At 39.6% G+C, this 26,956-nt stretch overlaps 1 protein-coding gene across 8 annotated transcripts in view; it reads left to right on the top strand.

Moving 5' to 3' along the window:
• ARPP21 (cAMP regulated phosphoprotein 21) overlaps positions 1-26,956 on the top strand; it is a 251,859-nt gene that overhangs the window by 72,945 nt on the left and 151,958 nt on the right. For 2 of the 8 annotated variants that reach the window (XM_089532683.1, XM_089532682.1), the window contains exon 1: positions 14,477-15,125. The exons of 1 other annotated variant lie outside the window; for it this stretch is intronic. The gene's annotated coding sequence lies outside the window, so the exon portion shown is untranslated. Of the gene's footprint in view, positions 1-13,098; positions 13,121-14,474; positions 15,126-15,470; positions 15,738-16,372; positions 16,564-26,956 lie in introns of those variants that run through there. 5 more of the 8 variants (XM_089532679.1, XM_089532669.1, XM_089532681.1 and 2 more) reach the window with 5 other exon arrangements.

Raw genomic sequence — 26,956 nt, 5'->3', positions numbered from 1 at the left:
AATAAAAAACTCCACCTTGCCTCAGACATTTTTGTAGTGCTGAGATTTGTGAGTGGGGAGAATATGAAGCAGACTGACTGATTTGTACATTTCTAGTTATATGTGTGATGAGCTGTTGATACAGTCAAGATTTCACTTGATATTATAGTCATTAGTATCACATTATGAATATGCAAGTCTAAAGCAAATTCCATAGGGTTCATGACACCACAATTCTACATTCTCATTGCATCAGTCCTGAGCCATCCACTCAGGGCTAATATGATCTGATGATTGTGAAGAAAAACTAAACTCAGTAAAGAAGCAGGTGTGGCCTCTGAGCAATTAATTGTGCCCTACTTTAAAATGACATTGCTATGCAGTTCTCAAATGAGCCAGGACATCAAGCAACTTGCTGAGATGAGTCATAGAAAGAGGGCAAAATACAAGATGAGACTGAGAATTTTCCCTGTCTCACTTCCATAGGAATCCGATGCTTAGATTATATTTGAGATATAGGCTCATATTCACAGTCACTGTGATTCCAAATCCACTTTCTCAGTGCCAGTAACATTAGCACAAGGAACCGTTTGCCATAAATATCTTTCTTTCTCAATGTGTAAATCTCCAGCCTTCCAGTGCCTTACTAACTAATGGTTATAGAACTTTTAAGTACAGGGTTTATATCAAGATGTTACCGATCTTTGGGCAGAATCCACTTTTGTAACAATGGTTAATAATACCATAACACATGAGCAATGCTGTTACTTCACTGGGGCTGGGCAACAAAATCATACATTTGGAGAAACAGATGAGGTTATTTTCTCTTTGTCTTCAGTAAATAGATTTGCAATGGCTGTCAGAGAGACACATTGATGACCAACTTTAACTGTGTTATTTTGCTAAGCAAACTAACCAGACCTCCTTTTCAACTTTAGGACTAAGATGGTACTAAATTATAACTTATTTTAAAGTGATGCATTTTTACTAGTTCAGTTTTGATTTTAGAGTCATCTGAAGCTGATTGTAGGCAATAATTATGTTCTGTCTACAGTTTTCAAAGGTTCTTCATACATAATTTTACAGAGTTGTTGTAATCTTTACAACAATCTTGTGAAGGATATCACAGTAATTATTAGCATAATCTACATGAGGAAAAGTCTGCAAGACAGTGATTTACCTATAGATACCAAGATGGGCTAAAAGTTAATGTACTCGTTCCTCCACATTTGTAGCACTGACTTTTGAGGATTTGATTATTAATGGATTTTATTAATATGTTCTCTCTAGGAATATCTAAGTCCTCCAGCACAACTCTATGGTCAACTTTAACCAAAGGTTGCACTGAAGGACCTTCAGAGTCCTAGAGAGAATACTCCACTATTCATTTATAGCTCCTCCAGTGCAGTTCTATGGTCAAAGTCTGGCAGATGTTGACCACAAGAGTTGAACTGGAGGATCTAGAGATTCCTAGAGGTGTTCTCTCAGGTAAAAACATAATGTTTTTCTTATTCGTGGTTTTTCCACATTCACTAGGCCCTGTGCCCCTAACCCCAGCAAATGTGGAGGGATGAGTGTACTTATCTATGAAATATCTTCAAGCTGATTAAAAAGCACTGAAAAATATCAACCCTTCATTAACATCACAGTTTTTTCTATACAACTGGGATATTTCCATGTGGTCCTTTCTCTTTTACAACAGAATAACTGGACACATACATTTCTCAATGGTTATCAGAATGCCCCCTTCCTTGCTGTTCTTCCGTCACCTACTGTAACACATTTTACTTGGTCCAAAGTGCTGCAGCCAAGCTGTTAACTGGGGCAGGTTACAAAGACCACACAATGCCCCTGTTGAAACAGCGCCACTGGCTGCTAGTTTGTTTCTGGGTACAATTGAAAGTGCTGGTTATGATCTATAAAGCCCCATATGGTTTGAGTCCAGGCTATTTGGCAGAACATATCTTCCTGTATGAACCAGCCCAGGCTCTGAGAGCTTCAGGAGAGGCCTTTCTCTCAGTCCCACCATCATCACAAGTACGGTTGGTGGGACCATGAGAGAGGGCCTTCTTGGTGGTTACCCCTAGACTCTGGAACTCCCTTCCCAGGGAGACCAGAATGGATCCCTCTTTGTTGTCTTTCCTGTTCAAATAGGTATTGAAAATAGAAAGTTTTTAAGAGCAATAGCAGCTTCATTAAAGAACGCCCTGGGGGTGTCATACTGTTTTAAAGTGTATGGTTTTTAAGTGCTTTTATCTTTTTAAAACTGTATTCTATTTTTAAACAAATGATCTATTTTAATATTGTAATGGTTTAATTCCATTTCATTGTCGCTTTGGTAAGGTATCAATTGTACTGTGTTTTTAGACTGTAAGATGCTTTGAGTCCCAATTTTAGGGGGAAAGCAGCATAATAAATACAACCATTATCATCATCATAATGCAAAGACTGTTTTCTTCAGAAAGGCTTTGAGTACTGAAGGGTTTTAAAGAAAAATCTAATCAGAGGATGGATGTAGCATGGAGGAAGCATAAATGTAGTCACCCTCTCCCACCTGATCATCTTCCTAGCTCCCACAATGAAATTGTCCCATGTTTGTCCTCAGTGCCTGCAGACTCTCTAGGGAAGGATATATAAACCTCTTCTGTGGAGTGTTAAGATGTCTAGATAAATGAGGCAAGGACTTTGAAACATGCAACACCAAGACTGTACTACAGTAGTGCACAATTCAGTAGTAAAGGGGTGGGAGTGTTGACTCTACAACATCTGAAATACTCCACCATGAAGATCTACTAAGCTCATCTTGACCACTTTTAAGCAATTGTTGGAAGCAATTTCCAACCAAAAAGTAGGGATAGTCTAAAGAGATTAGTGAGGCACAAACATGAGAGCCATAGGAAATCAACATGGTTTTTCTAACAGAACCAGTGTATGATGGGTACCAAATTGTTCTATGGTCTGTTACACTTAATGGAGTATGAGGGCTAGATCCAACCCTAGTATATTAGCTGCTGAATTTTAAGTCAACACTTGTGTACGTCTCTTTGACTGACTTCAATTAGGGCTTGCAATTGGATTTAGTCCTAAATCAAGTAACAAAAGCAGAAGTGTTAACTTTAAGCCAAATTAGTTACAATGACAGACTTAAATAGAAACTTAAGTCAGATGGAACCAGTGGGTAGGATATTTAAATAGAAATCTATATACATCAACTCAGAAATAAATTGTATTAACTTCGAGGAGACCTGCTCTTAGGTATGTGAGCTAAGATTTCATTCTTAATTTCCATAAATCTTACTATGACTAGTTTTTCACATTTATTTGAAGATCTGGATCCAAAGGACTTTCAGATGGATTACATCTACAGTTTATTTTAAGTTTTGCTTTCCCAGTTCACATCACTGCAGACTGCAAGCTGCTACTGAGGGGTTATCTATCACTCTTCAGTGATAAATTACAAAAAGCAGAGCAGAAGCAAAAGGATGAAATGCTGCATTTCTTTAGAGTTTCCACACCTAAAATATTGATTAACTCTGGTAATAGGATTGGCTGATCAATGTTATACATGTTTGTTTATACAGATATCACAGACTTCAATATTCAAGTTCTCTCTAGAACTTAAATCCTGAAATGTTATTAAAGCACCCTGTTTAGCAGCAGTTTGTGTGGAAAATGTTTTTCTATATTTGAAAGTAACTATAAAAATTCCCTAAGTTGCTTTTGTGTGCGCATGTGTGTGTGTATTTAAAACAGAAACTACACATGTTAGTAAAGCAATAGCAATAGTAATAGGAAGTACATTTCTATACTGCTTATCAGTGCACTTAAGCACTCCCTAAGTGTAAGTCAATTGCCCCCAACAATCTGCATACTCATTTTAGTGCTCTTGGAAGGATGCAAGCCTGAGTTGAGCTTGAGCCCTTTGTTGGAATTGAACTTGCAACCTTGCGATTTGTGAGTGAGTGGCTGCCATACAGGCATTTAAAGTAGCCACATTAGTCTAAAACAGGGAAACAAACACACATAGGCCTGATTCTATTGACAGTCCCAAGTCAAGAATATCTCTTGATTTACATTATGTGTTAATTCACTATTAAGAAATTGAATGGTCTACTCTAGTTGAGATTAGTCAACAGGATTCTAGTTTTGTTGCTGTGGTGGTATTGGTCTCACACTGCCCTATTCTAAAAACAGGGTGCCTTCAAGCTGTTTCTGACGTACGGCAATCCTAACGTTAAAAACATATATGATTTTAAAAGGAGAATGGAAATGGCACAACAACATATATTGTTGAACTGTAACTCCCACATTCCTCCCTTTGATGGCTATAAGGCTGATGGGACTTGCAGTCTAACAAGATCTGGAGACCCTCATGATTCCCACCTCTTCTTTAAGAGAACATAGATACTGAGACCCAGGACTGACCTGACCCCAATTATTCCTTCTAGCATCTCCAGAAAACAGCCCCTTGTGTTCCTCCTAAAAGGCCAGCAAGCACTGAATCCTACTGGGCTTACTTCTGAAAGTACACAACAACTTCTCATTATTCAGAATGTTATTCCTCACAGTCCATCATTTCTATGTAGCTGCTGAGTCTTCTCTCTTTTGTTGTTTCCGTGTGCCTTCAAGTTATTTCTAACCTATTGTGACCCTAAGGAGACACTATTCCAGGGTTTTCTTGGCAAGATCTATTCAAAGGAAGTTTGCTATTGCCTTCCTCTGAAAGACTGTAACTTGCTCAAGTCACCCAAGTGAATTTTCATGGCTGAGAAAAGATTTAAACCCTGGCCTCCTAAAGTCCTAGTCCAGTCTTCAAACCACTATATCACCATGGCTCTCGTACTGCATAATTTTAGAGCTTGAAAAAGATATTTTTCATTTTAGGACTATCAGGATCCCCCATGAATTCCATAGCTCTAAAAATAGCCCAGCCATGCATCCCTATCCTACATAGTTCACTAGATAGATGATCACTCTGTAAGACTGTTCCTGTGGACTTCAGTATGCTGGTTTTTTAAGTATTACAAGACTCTGGCCTGAATTTGATTCATTAGTTCCAACTAGAGTAGACATATTTGGATAGATCCTTGAATTGTGAATTAACTCCTAATGAAATTCCCATTGATTTAATGGGTCTTCTCCAGCTGGATCAGGGTCATGTCTTTGTGTTTGAATCAACTGTAGAATCAATTGCTGAATGACAAGAAAACATATCGGTAAATCTAGCTAATTCAATGCTCTGTTTCTTAGCTGCTGTTTTTAATCCTGTTGTTTTGCTGTGAGGTTATTTTATATGTTGTTGTTGTTGGTGGTGGTGGTGGTGGTCTTTGCTGTGATAAGCCACTCTTTCACCTCTGTTTAAGCAGAAGAAGCATCATAAGAATGATTTTATACATTAGTAAATAAAGCTAAGCAGGATCAGCTCTAGTTAGTACAGTCGGCCCTTCTTATACACAGATTTTTTATACACGGATTCAAGCATACACGGTTTGAAAATGTTCAAAAAAGTATAAATTTACCTTGATTTTCCATTTTTTATAAGGGACACCATTTTGCTATGTCATTATATTTAATGGGACTTGAGCATACATGGATTTTGTTATACACGGGGGATCTTGGAACCAAACCCCAGCATATAACAAGGGTCCACTGTACTTGGATGTGAGACTGCCAATGAAGACCATGTGCTGTAGGCTATATTTCAGAGGAAGGAACTGGCAAAAACCTCTCTGAGCATTCCTTGCCAAAGATAATCCTATGAAATTCATGGAGTAGCCATAAGTTAGCAGGTCTTTACTGGGACCTGTCCAAAAGTCATTTTATAACATTTTTAGTGGCACAATGAATATTACAGGCATACTTCATTTAACAAAGCCTCTGAGAAAGAAGTTCTTTTATTTTATTTTTTTACAAAGGCTTCTCATGACCCCAGCCACATTTCCTCCTCTAACTAGAAGGGCTTTGTTTTGGTTTTGGTATTTCCCCAAACAGGATTGGAATGGAATAATGGTAAAGGAGGGCTAGGGAAACATAGACCTTTGGTGTCTAGTTGCACTAGCTGCAAACAATGCATAGCTTGAGCTGGGAAAGAACAAGAGTCTGTTCTAAGTGATTCTACTGTAGCTGTGTATGTTTGCCTACAAAAGGGAAGGCAAACAATAGAAAAAAAGGGGAAAGTAGATGAGCCTGCCTCATCCTCTCCCTCAGCATGTCACAAATGGATCTATAACATGGCCACTGAAATGGTGATTATAAGAAAAGTGGAACCTGGTGTGTTTTTTTTTTTTTGGGGGGGGGGGGGAGATCATCCCTGGATGTATTTTAAAAGAAGCCTTCAAGTAATTTCTAGAAGGTTCAAAATGCTTTTGTTTACAAAATTTACCTGGCATGGTTATTTCATTTCACATGTGCATATTGCTTGTTTTGGAAAAAGAGTTTACTGAATTTTGTTGAATTACTCTCTTTTTTCACCATGGTGTAGAAAACCATCCCTGTTCTTTTCTTGTTTTTTTCTGCCTCTGGTACCATATTTTCTGTTAAATAAGTAATGCCTAGGAACCCATCTACTTTGCAAAGTATGCATGTACTTATTGGGTTTATATTTGCAACAGCTCTGACAACTATTCATTTATATTGTCCAAAGAACTGTAGAATCTTCTTTTAGATGGCAGTCAATCATATCCATGGTTTATATTTTAATGGGGATTTTATTTATCTGTTGATTAAATATTAGTTTTGTCTTGATATACTCATCTCATCTGAAAGGTGGAACACGTTAGAACTGTCAATGAGAATAAGATTTGATGGTGATAGGTCACTCATTTTTCTGTTTTGTACATGGGCAGCAAAAACTGAGCAGTAGCAGAACATATTATAAACCATCCTGGGCATAAAATGCTGTTTGAAAACACTGAAATTCTAGACCATGCCAACAAATTGGTTCAGCCCCCAATTGTTCCTTCTAGCGTCTGTATCCCTCATACAAGGCCTGCAAGCACTGACACCCACTGGTCTTTCCTCTAAATGTATACAACTTCTCATTATTCAAAATGTTATCCCTTATAGTCCATTAATATTATACAGCTGCTGAACACACTCAGTATTGTCAGTCTTCTCCCCTTTGTTTTTCTTCTTGTTATGTGCTTTCAAGTCATTTCTGATTTATAGCAACCCTAATCTTGGCCCTTCTTCTAGAAAGAGTAGAAATGGAATATAGCCACAAACACCATTGACAGTGAGTTGAACAGAGGCAGTGGTTTCCTGACATACTATATATGTTACAATGCTAGTGAATACCTTAGCCTCATGAGGTTCTCTTGGACAGTTCATCACATCTCCTTTTCGGTTCCCAGCTACCATCATGCTACATTCCAATAACTTCCACCATTATTCATGTGGTTATTGGACCTTGGCATTTGGCAACATTCCTTCTCCTGCCTTTGTCCCTTAATGCCATCTTTAAAACTGAACTTCATTGTATTGTCACCTCATCACCATATCTACAAGTTTTGCATTTCTATTGCTATTCGCACAGACAGACCTCGTATAAAGGTCTGTTCCTAAGCACGTCACTCCATGTATCTGAGGAAGTAGATGTAAGTCTATGAAAGCTTATACTACCACCTTCTTTCTTTATTTCACTCTCAAAGATACTACATGATTCTTTTGCATACCTCTTTCTCTGTTCACCATTGGTTCTCAAATCTAGACAGATATTTACATTTACAGGGATGGGAATTATGTGGTCTTCTAGAGTGAACTGCAGCTCCCAGAAATCCTCACCATTCTCTATATTGACTAGGGCTTCTGGGAGCTATGGTACAAAAAATTACTCACAATGATTTCCTGAAATAATTTTTAAAATTTGGAACCTTTGTTGTAAAATCTCAATCCTTTCCAGCTTACATTGCTGCAAGATCAGATATCTGGAGGATTGCACAATTCCCATTCCTTATTTAGGGCAGGGAGAGAGAAAGGAATAATTACAGTTAGAGAGCGGATCATCAGAGGCAAACCTACTTCAAATGAGGATAAAAGACAAGGCCCACTGGTACCTTGGCTTCACATTCTTCAGATACAATGCTTTGCCTCTAAACTGATGAATAAAAGCTAGGGAGCTGAAACATTAGCTGTCTTTGAAAATGAATGTCTGGGGGCAAAAGGAAAATTTAAGAGCATATTTATGGATTGTTGGTAGAACTTATATGTGAAATAAGAGGAAGCCTTAGGATAGTATGAGAGACATATATCAAGTCTATTACAAAAGAAACAACATAAAAGGTCATGTGGAGTAAGTTGCTGTCAACAAACACTTCTGCCTCAGCAACAATAAAGGAAATGCACCCAATACTTGTATGTAGATGGCACTTAACCCCAGTAAGCTCCACTCCATAAACAGAAATTATCTTGAAGGTACTGCAGTGACATAGGATTAGTGATGAATTGTTTACATGTTCACAAATAAGGGGGTGCATTTGAAACTCCTCACATGTAACTCAGCAAGCTTGTCAATAGCACTTCTATTTTTGACAAAAAATATAAAAATTTTCTTAAGGCATTGTGCAGTTTTTATTAGCAACAACTAGACAAAATAGTGTCAGACGCTGGAAAATAATTGCAGGATATAACATAAATGGGCAATTACTAAGCATACAGTAAACAGCATTGTTTAGAAAGACTGGCACATTAAAGTAGATTAAACAGAGAGGCTACATAGAGGAATTTATTTATAAAAAACCTGGCTATTTTTTATTTCTTATATGACCAAGAGGTTTTCTAGTATATGCTCACTATAGTTCTCTTTTGAGGAAAGTTACCAGTGGCGAAGAGAAAAGAGGAGTGAAACCACCAGTCAATAATATTCATTTCTCACAGTAGTGACTGATATTTCCCTTGTCAATGGGATGATTAATCTATTTCAATTTTAACCTGTGCTTTATAGGAGCTGTCCAAAGTTCTGAACCTATCACTAAATAGGCTTTAGTTCTTGGACCAGTCTTTTTAAGCTAGTGAAAACTGGAATGGATTCACTGACCTTCTGACATGGAAGCAAAAACCTAGAAATTGTTTCAGATGAAAAAAACATGCTTGCCAACAGTTGTGTTGTGTCAGTTTTAAAACATCTTTTTGTAAACTGTACTTAGAATCATAGAATCATAGAACTGTAGAGTTGGAAGAGACCAAAAGGACCATCTAGTCCAACCTCTGCCATGCAGGAACTCTCAAGCAAAGCATCCCCAACAGATGGCCATCAAGCCTCTGTTTAAAGACCTCCAAAGAAGGAAACTCCACCACACTCCAAGGAAGTGTGTTCCACTGTCTAACAGCCCTTACTGTCATGAAGTTCCTCCTAATGTTGAGGTGGAATCTCTTTTCCTGTAGTTTGCATCCATTGTTCCAGGTCCTGTTATCTGGAGTAGCAGAAAACAAGCTTGCTCCCTCCTCAATATGACACCCCTTCAAATATTTAAACTTCATCTGATAGTTCTTGTTCTCTCTTTTTTTTTCTTTGAAGAAACGTTTTTAAATACAACAACTAAGTACACAAGATCAACAGCTGGATTGCCAATCCACCAGCATCCCATTCCCTGAGAATTCCAGGCCCAAACATGAGAAAATAGACATCTCTTTTAATGTTACAAGAGCAAACAATAGTTGAGGGGTACCCATTTTATGATAATATGAAATCATTATATGGCCAGGCTGTTCCCAGCTAATGCAACAATTTCTGCCATTCCTGCTAGGGCTCCTATCCCACTTACTTACAACACTTGTATATGTCAGGGGATTGGACTAGGTTGCCCTTGCAGGCCCAACCTTATGAATCTATGACAGTCTTGTGAGTTTTGAAGCTGGTCCTCCACTCCTTGTCTTCCTCAAATGCATGCAGCCACCAGCTCTGTCCCCAGCCCCTCCCCTCACTCTTGGTTATTTGGTGCACTGATGTGTGCAATTACAACATTCATGCAAACACTTTTTTGCTGGGCCAGTGAGCCTTTGTGCATCTGGAATGGGTGGAAGTGGGTATCCAGGCTTGACATGATTTCATATTATCATAAACAAGTTTAGTTCTACTTGAGACTTCATTCTCTTCCAGATGCTGGTTAAATGACATTGTTGTATGCTTTCACACAGTCTTTCCAATCTTGCATCCTCTAGATATTTTGGGAGAGCAACTACCATCATCTCTACCACTGACCATGGTGGCTGTGGCTGATGGAAGCTGTAGTACAAATAATATGGATGCCATCAGGCTAGGAAAGACTTCTTTAATGTCTTTCTGGAATTTGGCTACTGTCTAATTGGTATGTCAATTCATTGTTGCTATTGTGAATTACAGTCACTAACTCTGTTAATCTTCTTGTACAATGTAAACCATTCTGGAATTCTGAAATTATAATTACTGAGTTCCTGAAATTTCCCCCAGGTTTTGTGGTTCTTAGGAGAATTTCATCAAAGCTTGTAGACCTGAATTAATTAATATGATCCAGGTACTCTTTAGCTTGCTTCTTGATATCTGTTTCAGTGCCTCTTTGCCAGTCTTAATGGTTCTGAAACACTGGACTAATCGTAGAGTCTGGGATCACTGCAAGCTTACAGCTAAGAATCAAACTGCTTTGCTGGAAGATCCATAGCTGATCCCCGGTTATTTATTTATTTAGTTTGTTAAGACCAGCTGTAGAGAAATAAGCCTTTCTAATAAGGGAATTAGAATCAGATGGGGTGTTTAAACCTTTGTGTTATTTCTTGTTTCCAATTTATATTTGCTCTTTGGAAAAGAGAAACAGAAACATGTAGTAATAGCTGATTTAGATTTAGGTGCAGTACAGACTGCCTAAATGCGCCGTACTCCTGGTGATACTAGGGTTAGGGACCACATGGCAACTGCACAGTCCCTGACCCTAGCACGGCATGGCGACATAACAATGGCAGTCTCCCAGGTACACGAGTGCCGACATTGGGATGTAAGCACTGCGCAACATCTGCACATCACCACATGTTGCTTACATCACCAATGTGCCATTGGTGCACTCGTGATATCTGCCCTGCAGTGCAAAAAACCCCCCGGTTTTTCCAGGTTGTTTTTCCTTCGGAGGGAAGCCGCATGGTTTGGTGGCTGCAGCTTCCTTCTGGAGGGAATTAGACCACTGGCAGGCCACTCTTTTGGGGCGGTCTGTCCCACGCCATAGATAAGGAAAATGGTGTGGATAGGTTGATTTATGTTAAACACTCACATCCATGCACTAATTTCCTCATCAAATTAATATGTCGCTTTGAATGTACTGGTAGTTGACCAAAAATGTTCAGAGATAGACATGAATTCCATAGTATGGCCCTAAAGTTCTTGCAGCTTTTAGTTGTGCAATATTATGTATTCACTGGTTTTTCTGAGTACGGATAAAATTCTTATGCTAAATAAAGGGATGGACATTCTGTTTTCAAGTTGCTTTATGCATCTAGCAGTGGTGTGAGAATGTAGAAAAAATAGTAATTCAAATGCTTGTGCCTTTATGGATCCAGATACTTTGTCTTCACACTTGTAAGTCTAAGGTTTCTTGGTTGTCCAGGATCCAATGCTCAGAGCTTCACTGCTAAAATGAATTCATGCCTTCTGCCTAGGACAGTGGTTCCCAACCTGTGGGTCGGGACCCCTTTGGGGGTCGAATGACCCTTTCACAGGGGTCGCCTAAGACCATCAGAGAACACATATTTGCATGTAGCAATGAAAATAATTGTATGGTTGGGGGTCGCCACAACATGAGGAACTGTATTAAAGGGTCGCGGCATTAGAAAGGTTGGGAACCACTGGCCTAGGAAGACTCTGTTTTCAAAGTATAGCACTTTTCTTTTCTTTTCTCTTCCTCTTCTGGCACATTCTTGGAAGAAAAAGAAGACACCTCTCTTTAAGATTATCTTACATGCACCAGCCATTACTTTCAAGACAGTGAAAACAGGTTTTGGAGCTAAATCCTGAAATCAATCAAGGCCTCCTTTTGCTATGAAAGCAAGGGGCCAGGATTCTAATAAAGTTCATTTTCTCCAGCAGTATAATAGGCAACAATTCAACATAAGCAACCCTCATTTATGGGTGCTTCTTTGTTGCCAAATGCTAATAGGAACAAACCCGTCAGGAGGTACATTAGTGCAGGCAGCTTTTGCTATAATTAGCCAAATGCCTCCAATCACTTTGAGGTGTGCACCAACAGTCTGATAAAGCATGCCCTATCAGGGGTCGTTTTGAGAGAAGTCAATATGAAAAGCAGGTGTTGACTTCCAAAGGATTCCAAGTATTTTTTGTTTTAAAGGCTAGGTATATAAATTTCAGTATATAATTTCCCTCCTGCTTTCATTCTACAGAGTTCCTTCCTTCCTTGCCAATTTTGGGTCTCCTGTATTTTTCTTAGCTTTGAAAAACCGTTCTTTTCTGGCACACACATGCACACACACAAATGTAAATACACATGTGTCCTTGTGCACACACGTACACGCACACACGCGCACACATTTTCCAACCTATTTTAGCAACCTCTGAGTGACATAAGTTTTCTTCATATTCATTTGGTCAAAAGGGAATAGAAATGCTTCTGCATCTCAGGGTGTGCTATATGCTCCTTTCCTGTTTATCATTCATGAGACAGGATTAAAGACTGCAACCAGCATTGTTAAATATTTCTGTCTCCTTTTAGATTATTCTAGTGGGGTGTCATGGTGTGACAAGGCATTTACTAAAATATACGTTTTCCCAGCAGCTGGCTTGCTGGGTCTGCTGTCAATGATCTATAGCAATTAGATCTGGGGCTGCAACAGCTATAATTTTGTTACATATTAATATCCACCTAGCAAAAAAAGAGGTGAATGCCCTTTTCTTGGCTGGGCACAGAATGAGCACTCTTGATTTATTCAGCTAGGCAAATGAGTGGTGCATTAGAAAGATGAGCATCATTTACCACTTTCCCCATATTGTTTGTTTGGTCAATTTGGTGCACTGCAATGCTCTTTAAAGAAACAGACCTGAAACAAGATGCTGTGCTGATGGAGGGGGGAAGGACTGATTAGACTGCAAGGTTTCAAATTTGAGAACTAAGGACACATGATGGAACTGCAGGATTTGTCGTCTGCTCCGGAAGAATTGCAAAATAAGGTATGCCTATTCTATGTTGATTTTTTGAAATGAGTTATTTGACCCCCACATTAGCAGGTCTCTCTCAAACACATCCCTGTGGGGAGGGGGAGGCATGAGAAACCAAGGACCTCCTTGTCTGGAGGGTAGTCTGGTGAATCCTCCCTCAACACCGCAGAGCACAAGTGTTTCCATCTGGGGGTTGTTGGACCTCTACAAGGCTACCTGAAAAATAAAAAGAGTGTTGTTTCAAATAGGATTCTTTCATTAGAAAAGGTGGAGAAAAATATACATTACTTCGCACAGGTTGGAAAGGTAGTGATGATTTAGGTAGTAACTGGCTACCTCCCTGCTGCACCCTCTGGTGAAAAACTGTTGAGGTGAACTGAAAAGTCCAATAACACCCCACATGCACCAAACAGTGATCCCTTTATGAAACAGTGACTAAATCACCACAGATTAAGTCGCCAAACAGTGATGCCTTTATTAACAAAGGTGTCACTATTAGGTGACTTTGGGATGTCATTGGACTTTGCTATATGGTCAACACTGCAACTATCTCTGTATATAGTTCCCCAAAAGTGTAACGCTAGGCAAAGTGGGGAAGAAGGGGTGGAAAAGAAGGGAGACAGTTTAAATACTCAAACAAAGGGCGAGCCATATCTATATCTTTAAGTATATTGTGCATTTCGGTTGGCCAATAAAGGATTCCAGTTTAAATACCTTTATTAATAAAAGTATCACTGCTGGGTGGATTTGGGATGCCATTGGACTTTGCTATATGGTCAGGACTGCTACTCTTTCTGTATACGGTTCCCAAAAAGTGCAATGCTATGCAGAGGAGGTGGCAGGGCAGATGAGGGATGAAAACAAAAATCCATCTGTGATAACTTTATGTTTAAGTCTATTGTACCTTTTGGCTGGCCAATAATGGTATCACTGATGGATTTTGGTTTAAATACCTTTATTAAGAAAGAAAGAAAGAAAGAAAGAAAGAAAGAAAGAAAGAAAGTCACTGTTGGGTGGCTTTGGGATGCCATTAGGCTTTGCTATATGGCCAGCACTGCTACACTCTCAGTATATGGTTCCCCAAAAGTGCAATGCTATGCAGAGAAGGTGAGGGGAAAGTGTGTGTGTGTGTGTGTGATGAAAAATTGGGACATTGTGTCGCCTCTCCTTCGTTTGGGTTTCTGAAAGGCTCCTCTTTGGTGGGGGAAGAAAGGAGGAGGAGAAAGGAGGGAAGGAGAAGGGGCTGCCAGAGACTAATGAACCTTTCCAGCCTTTATTAGTGCTTTGTGCCTCAGAGGAGGGAGGGAAGAATAACACAAAAAAACAGGGACACACACACACCAGAGAGAGAGAGAGAGAGAGAGAGAGAGGGACATTTATGAGGGAGGCAGGGAAGCAGGCGCCTTCTTCAGGCTCCTGGAGCCGAGGAGCCAGGGCTTCTCCTCTGAGGAGAATGAGGAGCCCAAGCCTTGAAGGTGGCGAGGAGGGAGAGCCTCCGGGGTCGGTCCGCCGCGTGGGCGGGGAGAGAGGCGAGGCTGAGGGAAGGAGAGAAGGAGAAGGAGGAGAAGAGGAGGAGGAGGAGGAGGAGGAGGAGGAGGCAGGAGCAACAGCAGCAGCAGCAGCAGCCACGAGGCAGTGAGGAGAGAAAGAGGGACAGAGAAAGGCAGGGAAGGAGGAGAGAGGGAAGAAACTGGCCAGGAAAGGAAGATAGAGAAAGGAGGGAAGGAAGGAAGAAAGAAAAGGAGGACTGTCAGGCAGGAGAAGTTCTGAGAAAAGAGAGCCTGGAAGGGAAGGGAAGGAAGGGAGGAAAGTGAGGAGGGGAGGGAAAGAGTAGACACAATATACAAACAGAGTAAACAGAGAGAGAGGAGAAGGAGAAGAAGAAGAGGAGGAGGAGGAGGAGGAAAAGGAGGAGAAGAGGATGCCTCCCCAGAAGCCGGGCGTGGTGTGCTAGCCTCATCCTCCTCGGCTCCAGCCCCAGAGGCCTCTCCGGAGGGTCCCTTCCCTTCCCGGCCAGGTAAAGCCCAGCCTCGCCCCCCACCATCTGCTCCTTGTTGTCCTTGTTTGTGCTGTTTGGTGTCCCTTGCCTTGTCCTGTCTGGGGACCTTGTCTGTTGTGTCTGGGAGGCGCCTAGAGGGGGGTCAGCCAGGGCTGAGAGGAGTGGGCTCCCTATTGCAGGAAGGATCCGCGTTGAGAGCGCTTCAAGTGCCCTGGCTCAAGGCTATGGCATTCTGGGAGTGTGTTGTGGTCCCAGGGCGAGGAGGGAGAGAGAATGATGTTGTTGTTATTGACAGTCTCTAGGGATGGCTGGAAATCTGCTTAGGAGGAAAGTGTCCATGGCTGCTCTTAGGGGGAGGTGTCTCTGAACCATCCCATAAAGTAACCAAAAGAAGGCGATCTTCTGTTCAAATCATGATGGTGATGATGATGATGATCATTGGCAGAGCCCGAGTTTGAATGGGAAAGTGAAGCAAGTTTGAGAAGGGAAGGCATCAGAGAGGTGTGGTCCTCCCTCCCTGGGAGCCCTTGGCTATTCTGCCCTTTCTTTCTGTAAACAGCTCAGCAGAAGCCTTCCTTTCAGATAGACAGCTGCCAGGGAAGCATCTCATATTGGTTGCCACTGGGCTTGGTAAGCAAGAGCACATTTTGGATGGCATCCTTCTAGGAGAGCTGTGAAACTTAACTGTATGTCATTTGAGCATCTGAAGTCAGTAGTCAGCTGTCTGCTGCATCCCTTGCTTTGCACTTGACTCCATTGCTACCTTGTTCTGTGTGTCCTCTTGGAGAACCTGTGTGCTTCCAATGCTTTGTTTTTAGGGGGGGAAAGCAAAGCATGGTTTCATCCCGCCGTCTCTTCTCCCATAACTAGGTCCATGTGTGGAGAACTTTTGGGAATGGCATTGTTTCATTCAGCTCTGAACCAGGGTCAGGGCGTGCTTTGCTGTGTTTGAATCCATCCATGTTGCTGCTGCTGTCCATGTTTCCCATTGTGACAGCTTGAAACAGCTTGTCTGGCACTGTTCATGCTTCAAAGAAACCCATTTGAAATTGCAGGTCTTCAGTATAAGAATGGTGCCGCCGACGTTCCGTGTTTTTGTTTGGCTTGGCTGGCTTTTCTGCCTCATCGCTGCCAATTTTGACTACAATTTTGACTGATTCCCACCCCCCCCCCCCCCCATGGACTGTGGCGAACTGGTATGTGCCATTGGGCTAACCAATGACTAATCTCCCATTGACTTGGCTCTCAGTTTCCAACTGGGAGCCTGGTTACCTTGAGAACTGTAGCGCTGGCATTGTTAGAGCATGGTCCACTTGGGAGTTCGGGTGTGTTCTCTTTGTAATGCTGCCTAAGGAAGAAGCATCTCTCGCTCTGCCATAAAGGAGCGTGATGGAAGAGGAGAACGATGATTGGCTATTGCTGCTGGGAGTAGGGGGGAAAATGGGGGAACGCAAAGGTAAATGCTTCTATGGAGGGTGGTAAACCATCTTAAAACTTCCATGTATATTGCATGAGATGATAACATCAAGATAATATCTTTTTTAAGTCCATCTTTGCAGGGATTGGTGAGCATGGGGGGGAAATTAATGGAAAGATATTATGGGAGGAAAATGCAAACAAAAGGTTGGGTACAGTGGACCCTTGTTATACGCTGGGGTTTGGTTCCAAGATCCCCCGTGGATAACAAAATCCGTGGATGCTCAAGTCCCGCCTGGCAAAATGGTGTCTCTTATAAAAAATGGAAAATCAAGGTTTGATATTTGAAATGTATACTTTTTTTGAACATTTTCAAACCATGGATGCTTGAATAAGAAATCCGTGTATAACAAGGGCCGACTGTAATTGCAGTGTTGTTGATTTGTTTGTTTTTATGATCTACAGACATATGCGAGGATGTTGACAATGATTTTTGTTTCCCCAAATGTTCCTGACTAACCAATAAAAGATTGTGGAAGTAGTCTTGTTAAAAGATATAAGATTTTAAGAATTCTCTGTGTGTAAATTGTGCTCTGTTTTTATTTAACTGGGGAAGAGATGTCTCAGGGTTATATTTTCAAATTTGCCTGGGGAATATATTTCTGTCCTTGTCATTGCTTGTGATGTTTGCAGAAGGTTAGCAAGTGAAAACCTCTGGTGATACCTAATCAGGAAATAAAATGTCTGAGATTTAAAGTAGCAAATCATTACATTGGATGGTCTAGCTTCTTGTGCTGTGACATTTCATAAATCTGTGCATGTCCAAAATATTCACAGAGATTGTCTATACTCCACTGCATAAATAAGCTAGTCCATGTTTATATAAAAATATTTTATCCTGCTTTATTAAAAATCTCTATTGTAATTCTTGCTATCTCAATAATATGATACTTCAAAGCTTATTTGATGCTTATTTTTGATTTGTGTCCAATATGCTTATCTCTGATTTGTGTCTTTACTTGCTTTGCTAACTATATAAATAAAGGTTAATAATAATAATAATAATAATAATAATAATAATAATAATAATTTGACCTAAGGGACATAATGAAGTCTAGATAAGAATTCCCTCTAAGAGTTGCCACATCCCATGGATGCTTATCTGAAAGTAAGTCTCAGTTCAGTTGGACTTATTCCCAAGAGCGTCTACATAGACATTTTGCAATAAGAATCTATGTGTGTGCATACAAACATGTGAGTGTGTGCACAGTACAAGCTACTCCTAAATCTTGGTTATAAAAAGATTCATTTGGTAAAATGGTTGGATAAAATGAGGAAAGTGATGAAATTACATTTGAAACTATTAGGAATCGACTAGGTAATTTTGTAGCAACCTACTGGGACAAGTAATTACTTGTCCCAGATAACTGGGTAGCAATTGGCATGCCTTCAAAACAAGCAAACATTGCCAGGCATAAGGAAAAATCCATTTTCAGTGCACTGATAATTTTGCATTGTACTTACTGTAATCTGTGCACAGAATTAATGTTAAGACTTCTAAGCTTTCAAACATAGTGGTCAAGGTAAAAATACGATGCTTGTCTTCCCTGCCTCTTCCACAATGGACAAATAAGCTCTGAATGTGTAAAAGGAAAGAGACAGCTATCCCTGATGTTAACTGAAGAGCAATGTTGTTCATACAGCTCAAGAAAGAATTGTCAGATTTCCAAAATGTTAACTGGACAAATCAGGTTATGGGGAATTGGTTATGGGCATCAACAGTTTACATTCCAGAAAATTGCATAATGATTGGGAGCTCTAGATTTGTGATGCTACTTGTCAGGTTATTTTTATATGTCTTGTACACGTATAATAAAAATATTCAGAATGTCCCAGACCAAAACAAGGGACCAAAAAAGAAAAGAAAAAAGAAAAAATGAAATGAGAAATGAGAAAAAGGTTTTTTAAAAAAACGGAAACAGTGAAATGGAATGTTGTCAGTTCTTCGGATTGGATCTAGAACTTAACTTCCTGTGATTAAGGTAAGCCAGTCAAATGACATAGCTTTCCCTGGAGCATCAGTAGCTACACCATCACAAAATCATCTGATTTTTAAATAATGCTTACAAGGAAGGGATGATGACACAGGAACAAAACTGAGTAGAGGTATTTGATGCACTAGCATATTTTGAAAATTCTTTAGGATGTGGGTGGGTTTAAAGTGAAATACAGTTTCAGAGAGAGAATACAATTCTTGTTTTTTAACCATCTGCTATGCTGGATTTATATGCCATGAAGGTGGAGGATCTGCAACAAATATTGCTTTTGCACCCTATACGAACAGCAAGAATTCTCAGACCAAGATCCTTCTTGTCTAGCATACGTTTTTCTGTCGTGTCCAACCAGAGATTTCAGGAGCCCAAAAAGTTATAGCTGCACCCTCTTGTTTTCTTCCAAAATAAGGTATGCTAAGATATACTGTCAATGAGGAAGAAATGAAGTTCTGTTTTTAATTATCATAGCTTCAGTAGAGACCGTTAGAGTAAGTGATTCTAAAATCTCATGTGCATTGGGTATATTGTACGGTCAGGCCACCTTGTCAACAGTAGGATAACCAATACTGGATTTACAGTAGGATCTCCAATAGAAAGTACTTGGGAGCAACAGTTCATATCGTATCACTATTTGGAGAATGATTGGGCACTAAATGATAACTTCAGCACAAACTATTATGTTAGACATGTTTATGTATTTCTGGATTTTTAAAAATTTCCCTAATACTTGGATCTGTGAAGATGTTTTCAACATTAATGAATTAATTATTAGCATAATGTAAGTGAAAATTTGCTCATATTATAAGGACTGATAATCTAAGTCACAGTCTATTAAAAATGCCATGTTTGTTTGCTGTCTGGATGATGCCAGGTACATCAATGTCAATCAATAGGATACGGGCACTTAACTGCTTTTAGATCCTTTCCTATAGGATTTGACCTTTTTGCACCAAACACATTTTTTGACTTCATATTGTAAAGAAAAAAAACAAAAATGAAACTAAATTCTGTGCAAAACAGATAGATCAAAATTCACATGCATTATTTTGGACTGCTGGAACCAAGCCACTTCCATTGGCCACTTCCATTTCCATTCAGCGGAAATGTTTAAGAGTAAGTGAGTTGATAATTTAAAAAAAATATTTACTATAATTGTCAATTATTTTACTCTTATAAATTGCTTAAGATAGAAATTATACTATTTTATTTTTTTGTTTGGTCATTTTAAACCATATGTAATGCACTGCTGTGTTCGATTAATATTTGCACTCGGTAACCTATGGTTTGTTCATTTATTTTGGATACCGTGTGTTTTAAATATGAAAACTCTTTGAATTAAAAATGTAACATATTCAGAAATCTCCTCTATATAGTTGTTGAACCTGCATTTTTAAAATCAGTGGATGACAATGATTCCAGTAGCTGTTCTTCAGGTGTTTTTGCCTTCACCAATACAGCTGAATTCAGCAATAGTCATATGTAGCTACATTACTGGTAGGAAACACAATACGTTTAAAATAAGTGACGACTGACTACCAGTGATTTTAATGGGAATTAGGTCCAGCTGTCAGTCTGGATCCAGTCCAGTGCTTTCAATACATACTTATAAGAGTACAATGTAACAATGCGTCATACTAGGCAAATTGCATTGAATTAAGGTTTTTGCACCTTTAGCATTTTAAAAGACTGACCTTAGCTCTGTTCACAAATTTATCTCAATATTTGGAGAGAGAAAATGGTGTGAGGTAAGAGGAGTGAATCCAAAGGTCCTGCAGTCCTAATGTCCTCCAACATCCAGCAGTGTTCAAGACCTATGTATACTGAACACAAAGGCCTGGAGAAGCCTTTGTAACCATATCAGCTGGCCAGGGTTATAGAACTTCCATGAATGGGAGCCCTGACTTGTCAGAGTTTCTGATAATGAAAGCTCTGCAATTGTTTTAATCCAGTTTCAGAGCTCTTTGCAGATGTTCACTCTCAGTATGTGGCAATCTCTAATGCTTCTGGGTACATAAGGACATTCAGTGGTGAGGCTTTCAGATTTGCCCACGTCCCATCTATCATAGCTATTGAGTATTTATGCCCAGCTCTTCAGCCTCAAAGGCTCTCATAGTGGTTTACAAACTGTTAATTTGACAGTTCCTGCCCTCAGGTTTACAATTTAAATAAAGCTTTGCCTTGTTGCTTCATATGTTTCCAAATTAGTTTGCTGTCCATAAATCACCTATAGGTGCATTATAGCAGTCTCATAAATATTACATCTGCAACAGCATAAACATTTTGTGGGTTACTCTGACTTTTTGCAAAGCTAAGATGTGGAATATGGGAGCCTAATGAGAAAACTGAAATGATAATTTAGGAAGATTTCCAAAACATAAAAGACCACTTAAGATTATATGACTGAGTTATCTACTGATGGCTCTTGCCCTCCTTTACTTAACAAAAAACGTACATATATAAGTTGCTTTCCTTCTTTTAGTTTATAAGATATCTAACGGGCAGAGAACAGTGACATTTAAGTCAACCTTAAGGTTAGGGGTACAAAATATATGTATCCAACATTCACCACTGAGTTGAGTGCTTGTTTCTAGTTTAAGCTAGTTTTTTTTTTTTATAAAAGAACCTAGAACTTACCATTTCCTTTTAGAAGTTTTTCTAGGGTCAAAGTAGACTGATGTTTACTAATCCATCTACTCAGTTTTCTGTACCTTAACTAGCAAACAAGTGTCTCTTATTCTCACACCCAGAAATGCTGGGATTTGAGTCTGGTACCATACCTGTTTCATGCAAAACACATGCCTAGCCATGAGCTGCAAACCATTACCTGTCCTAGGAAATGCCAACCATGCAGCTTGGGTGCTGATTTGTGTTGTCTCTTTTTAGCTTTTATACACTATGGTTAATTTTCACTTTACTTTCATCTTCTCCTGATTTTGCAGTTCCTAAATGCTATTATCACCAAACTGGGGTAATGAAGAGCTAGATATCCCTCTATTTAGCAACCTCTTCTGTGTGTCTGACCCAGTAGCTGAAACAGTACAACCTAGGTTCCTTCATATCAGATTAATCCTTTGCGGGGCTACTACACATATCAGCCTTCTTCAGGACATTCTGTGTGTACAACTGCTACTTAATCTTCCACTGATGCCCTAAAGTGAACTTCATTGTATTTTCAGTCTTTCTCATGTAAAGACACTGTGTTAAAAAAATCTTGTTAATCTATTTTTTAATAAATATTTTTAATAAATAAAATAATAGTCCTGTTGCCAATTACAGAGAATAATATTTAGGAGTTGACACATGAGACTTAATATAAAGTCTGTCTTTGACCCACTTCATAGAATCATAGAATCATAGAGTTGGAAGAGACCACAAGGGCCATCCAGTCCAACCCCCTGCAATGCAGGAAATCCCAATCAAAGCATCCCCGACAGATGGCCATCCAGCCTCTGTTTAAAGACCTCCAAGGAAGGAGACTCCACTATACTCCGGGGGAGTTTGTTCCACTGTCAAACAGCCCTTATTGTCAGGAAGTTCCTCTTAATATCAAGGTGGAATCTCCTTTCCTGAAGCTTGCATCCATTGTTCTGGGTCCTGTTCTCTGGAGCAGCAGAAAACAAGCTTGCTCCCTCCTCAATATGACATCCCTTCAAATATTTAAACAGGGCTATCATATCACCCCTTAATTTTCTCTTCTCCAGGCTAAACATAAGAAAGGAGAGATGTAGTAGTGATGGGTGACTTCAACTATCCTGATATTTGCTGGAAGTCAAACTCAGACAAATCCTCAAGGTCTAGCAAATTCCTCACTTGCCTAGAAGACAATGTCATTGTCCAAAAGGTGGAAGAGGCAACAAGGGGGTCAGCTAGTTTAGATCTGATCCTAACCAACAAGGACAACTTGGTTAATGGGGTGCAAGTGGTGAGATCATTAGGTGGAAGTGACCATGTTCTCCTGGAGTTTGTTATACAGTGGAAAGGAGAAGCCAGGCGTAGTCAGACACACATTCTAGACTTTAGATTTCAGTAGACTTAGAGAAGTATTGAGGGTGATCCCATGGCCAGAAATACTAAAAGAGAAGGGAGTTCAGGATAGATGGGAGTTTCTCAAAAGGGAGATACTGAAGGGACAATTTAAAACAGTTCCTGTGAGGAAGAAAAACGGGAGGTGTCTCAAGAAACCCGGATCGATGGCTAAGGAACTTTCAAATGAGCTAAATTTTAAACGGAACATGTATAAGAAATGGAAAAATTGGGAAATCACCAAAGAGGAATTCAAACAAATAGCGAGCATGTGTAGAGGTAAAGTCAGAAAAGCTAAAGCACAGAATGAACTCAGGCTTGCTAGAGAGTTTAAGAACAGTAAAAAGGGCTTTTTTGGATATGTCCGCAGCAAAAGGAAGAAGAAGGAAACCATAGGGCCACTGTGTGGAGAAAATGGCAAAATGCTAACAGAAGACAGAGAAAAGGCAGAATTACTCAACACCTTCTTTGCTTCAGTCTTCTCAGAAAAGGCAAAGGGTGCTCAACCTGAGGAAAATGGAACAGAGGACAGAATAGGGGAAACTCAGCACAGAATAAGCAAAGCGATAGTACAGGAATACCTGGTTAACCTAAATGAATATAAGTCTCCAGGACCTGATGAACTACATCCAAGGGTATTAAAAGAGCTGGCTAATGTAATATCAGAGCCATTGGCAATAATCTTTGAGAACTCCTGGAGAACAGGAGAAGTCCCAGCAGACTGGGGGAGGCCAAACCCTCCTTTGGACATGCTCCAGTTTCTCAACATCCTTTTTAAATTGTGGTGCCCAGAACTGGATACAATATTCCAGGTGGGCCTGATCAGAGCAGAATAGAGTAGCACTAGTAATTCCCTTGATTTAGACACTATACTTTTATTGATGCAGCCTAAAATCGCATTGACCTGGTTAGCTACTGCATTGCACTGTTGACTCATGTTCAATCCGTGTTGAATTTCATTTCATAGATACCTGTATATTTGGCTAGTTGTGCCTAGGTGATGGTTTAAACAAACAAACAAGCTTCATTTATATACCGCTTCATACTGCCTAAGCAGAGTCTAAGCGGTTTACAACTGTAACCTAATTTGCCCCCAACAATCTGGGTACTCATTTTAGCGACCTCAGAAGGATGCAAGCCTGAGTCAAGCTTGAGCCCTTTTTCTGGTCTTGAACTTGCAACCTTGTGGTTTTGAGTGAGTGGCTGCAGTACAGGTATTTAACCACTGTGCCACCAGGGCTTACAGAAAGAAGCATCAAGCCTGATCCTGTGCATGTTTACTCAGAAGAAAATTCCAGTGTTCATGAAGGTATATATGAACAGGATTGTGGTCTTAACTGGAAACACCTTTGCCTCGACTGCACATTATTAAAAGCTGCTTCAGCCTCTCTTTGTAGTCTTAAACTGATGCTCTTTTAAAATCTATCTTCCAAAATGCTCCTTTGCTGGTTGAAGGTACTTTCTAAATAGTATTGTTTCAAGTTCAGATTTAAAATTCACTTGATTGTCTTGATTGTAAAAAGACCTTGATTTTTGTATTATGAAACATTTGTCCCTGTCTTAGAAATGTTTACGCTGTCATAAGCAATTTAAGGGACATTTAATCAGCAAACAGATCTGTTGTAATTGAGAAAAACAATTGTTAAAGTAAACCATATCAGTATCCATTTTGTAATAATTTTTAGCCCGTGGAGTTTAAAAGCAAGATTTTAAATTTATGGCTGCTATAATATGATCAAGTTTGAGGCCCAAGTGCTGGATGACGTGATGAGCTCCCATCACTAGTCCCAGCTTCTGCCAACCTGGCAGTTCGAAAGCATGCAGATGCAAGTAGATAAATAGGCACCACTTTGGTGGGAAGGTTGTAGCATTTGGTGCAGTCATGCTGGCCACATGACTACCAGAGCAGTCCTCAGACAACGCTGGCTCTTCAGCTTAATAACGGAGATTAACACCGCCCCCTATAGTCGGTTATGACTAGACATTCATGTCAAGCGACTGCTTTTACTTTTACCTTTACCTTTATAATATGAGTATTTGTGATATCATTGTTTCCTTATGTAGCAAATGAATGTGTGTATGTGTGTGTGTGTATTTAAAAAAGAAAACCGAGGAGGCTTGAAAATGGCTGAAACAATTTGGATAGCTTCGAAAGGCAATATTTTAATACAAAGTACACACACACACACACACACACACACACACACTGTTTCTGTATCTACTCCTAACTAGCTGTCATCTATTTATAATACTTTGGTGCACTTCATATTAAAATGAATCTGAACTTAAATTATATGTGTAGTTTCTATTATGTTCTGTTCTGTTCTAATCCAGTCTCGGTAGATGATAATAATAATAATAATAATAATAAATTTTATTTCTACCCCGCCCTTCCATGGAAATGATCAGGGCGGCTTACAAAATTTATAAAAAACATTACAATACAAGATTAAAAATTCAATATAACAATTAAAACCATTACTACAAAAAACAGGAACAGGAAACAGTAAAATAGGAAAATACATATATCAGGGGCAGAAGAAAAATGCAAAAAGTTCCATCGATCCAGGGTCAGAAGGGAAAAAAAGGGGGCAGGAAAAATAGACAAACAAATTAAGGTGGGAAGGCCAGCCGGAATAGATATGTTTTCAGCTGTTTTTTAAAAACAGCTAATGAGGCGGCAGAGCGAAGCTCTGCAGGGAGCTTATTCCAAAGTAAAGGGGCAGCAGTAGTAAAAGCCCTCTGTGAGGTCCGAGTAAGGTTAGACTTAGGGACCTCCAACAATTTAGTCCCGGATGTTCTGAGTGTGCGGGGTGGATTATATGGGGAGAGGCGGCCCTCCAAGTACCCAAGATGCACAGAGATAGATATTATAAATATTTTAAATACATTAAAAGTTGTGTTGAAAGTACAAATGGTTTTTTCCAGGGATTATGATTGCTAGTAATGATAATCCACTGCAGAACCTTTAATAATAGAGACTTGTTAATACCTGGGAAGCTTCTTATATTGAGTTAGACCATTTCATTGAAGCTAGAAATACCAACTTTTCTTGGCAGTGCTTCTTCCGGGTTTCATGTGAGATTTTTTTCTAGCCATATTGAGAGATCTCTTGAAATTCCCAGTGTGATCTCCCATGAAAATACTAACCAGCTGCCTTCTGAACTTGACTGAGATTGGTTGTGTATTGGAGCTGTGTATGATGGTTGCCTGCTTATTGTTTGATGGCAGAAGAAGTAACTTGCATATGTGACTAAGCCAGAACAGATCATGAAACTCCATGGACCTCTTACACAGTAAACACATACACATGATTCTTAATGTCTTCTTTCCTAGGAGTTAAGTCTCCAAAGTGAAGGAGATCAACAAAACATACCAGAAATATATAAATGCTCAAAGTCAATCAAACAATAAAATAATCAAATTTAAAATTTAAAAATCTACTAGTAACAAAAATTAAATGCAAGGAACTCAAATACTTAGTTTTTTGTGAGTTTTTCGGACTATTTGGCCATATTCTAGAAGAGTTTCTTCTTGATGTTTCGCCAGCATCTGTGGCATCATTGCCACAGGAAATGTCAGGAAGAAATTGTTCTAGAACATGGCCACATAGCCCAAAAAACCCACCAAAAACTATGGATGCCGGCTATGAAAGCCTTCGAACTCAAATACTGTTTTCTGTGTTTAGATTAATCACTGAAAGATAACATCATATCAGGCTGGATGACTACTCCTTTAGAGAGAGTTCAAAGGTGATTGGTGTCATTGCAGACAAAGCTGTGTGTCAAGGATAAATTCTCTCCTGACAGTAGGGACACCTGTAGTACCTAGTCTTCAGATGGTCTTAATTCTTGGGAGAGGTGGAAGAAGACACTTCCTAAGGTATCTCAGACCTTGATCTTGTATGTCAACATAATATCTTGCACATACCTGGGAGGCATCTGAAATACAGTGCTTTTCAAATGCTTCAGTTTGCAAATTAAGCACATCCACATTGATCTTGGAATCAAACTGAGCCATGAAGTGATGTGAAAACAAGTGCTGTCTGTGAAGATGTGCAGAAGCAGAGGCTCCATTAGGAGAGGCTGATGTTTTAGGAATAAACAATTCTTTCTAGACACTGTGTGAATAATACACACTAGCTATGTTCATGTTTAATGGTAAACCAGGGCTCCTGGCTAAGTGAGGCACTGAGGGAATGAGCAACATTTCCTGTATCCTTAGTCTCTGCTCACACTTCATTTTGTACAAGAAGGAATAGCTTCATATTACATCTGAACCAGAATGGTTAAAGGCAATTGTTAGTTCCATTCAAAATAGGATCTTTGTATGTGTGGGACTTACAAAAATATTGAC

The sequence above is a fragment of the Sceloporus occidentalis genome, unplaced genomic scaffold, assembly GCF_023333645.1.
Source record: "Sceloporus occidentalis isolate IW3139 unplaced genomic scaffold, rSceOcc1.0.p SCAF_7, whole genome shotgun sequence".
In the NCBI taxonomy this organism is placed as follows: Eukaryota; Metazoa; Chordata; class Lepidosauria; order Squamata; family Phrynosomatidae; genus Sceloporus; species Sceloporus occidentalis.
Note: the sequence above shows the minus strand (reverse complement) of the source record. Positions and strands in the feature narration are given on the sequence as shown.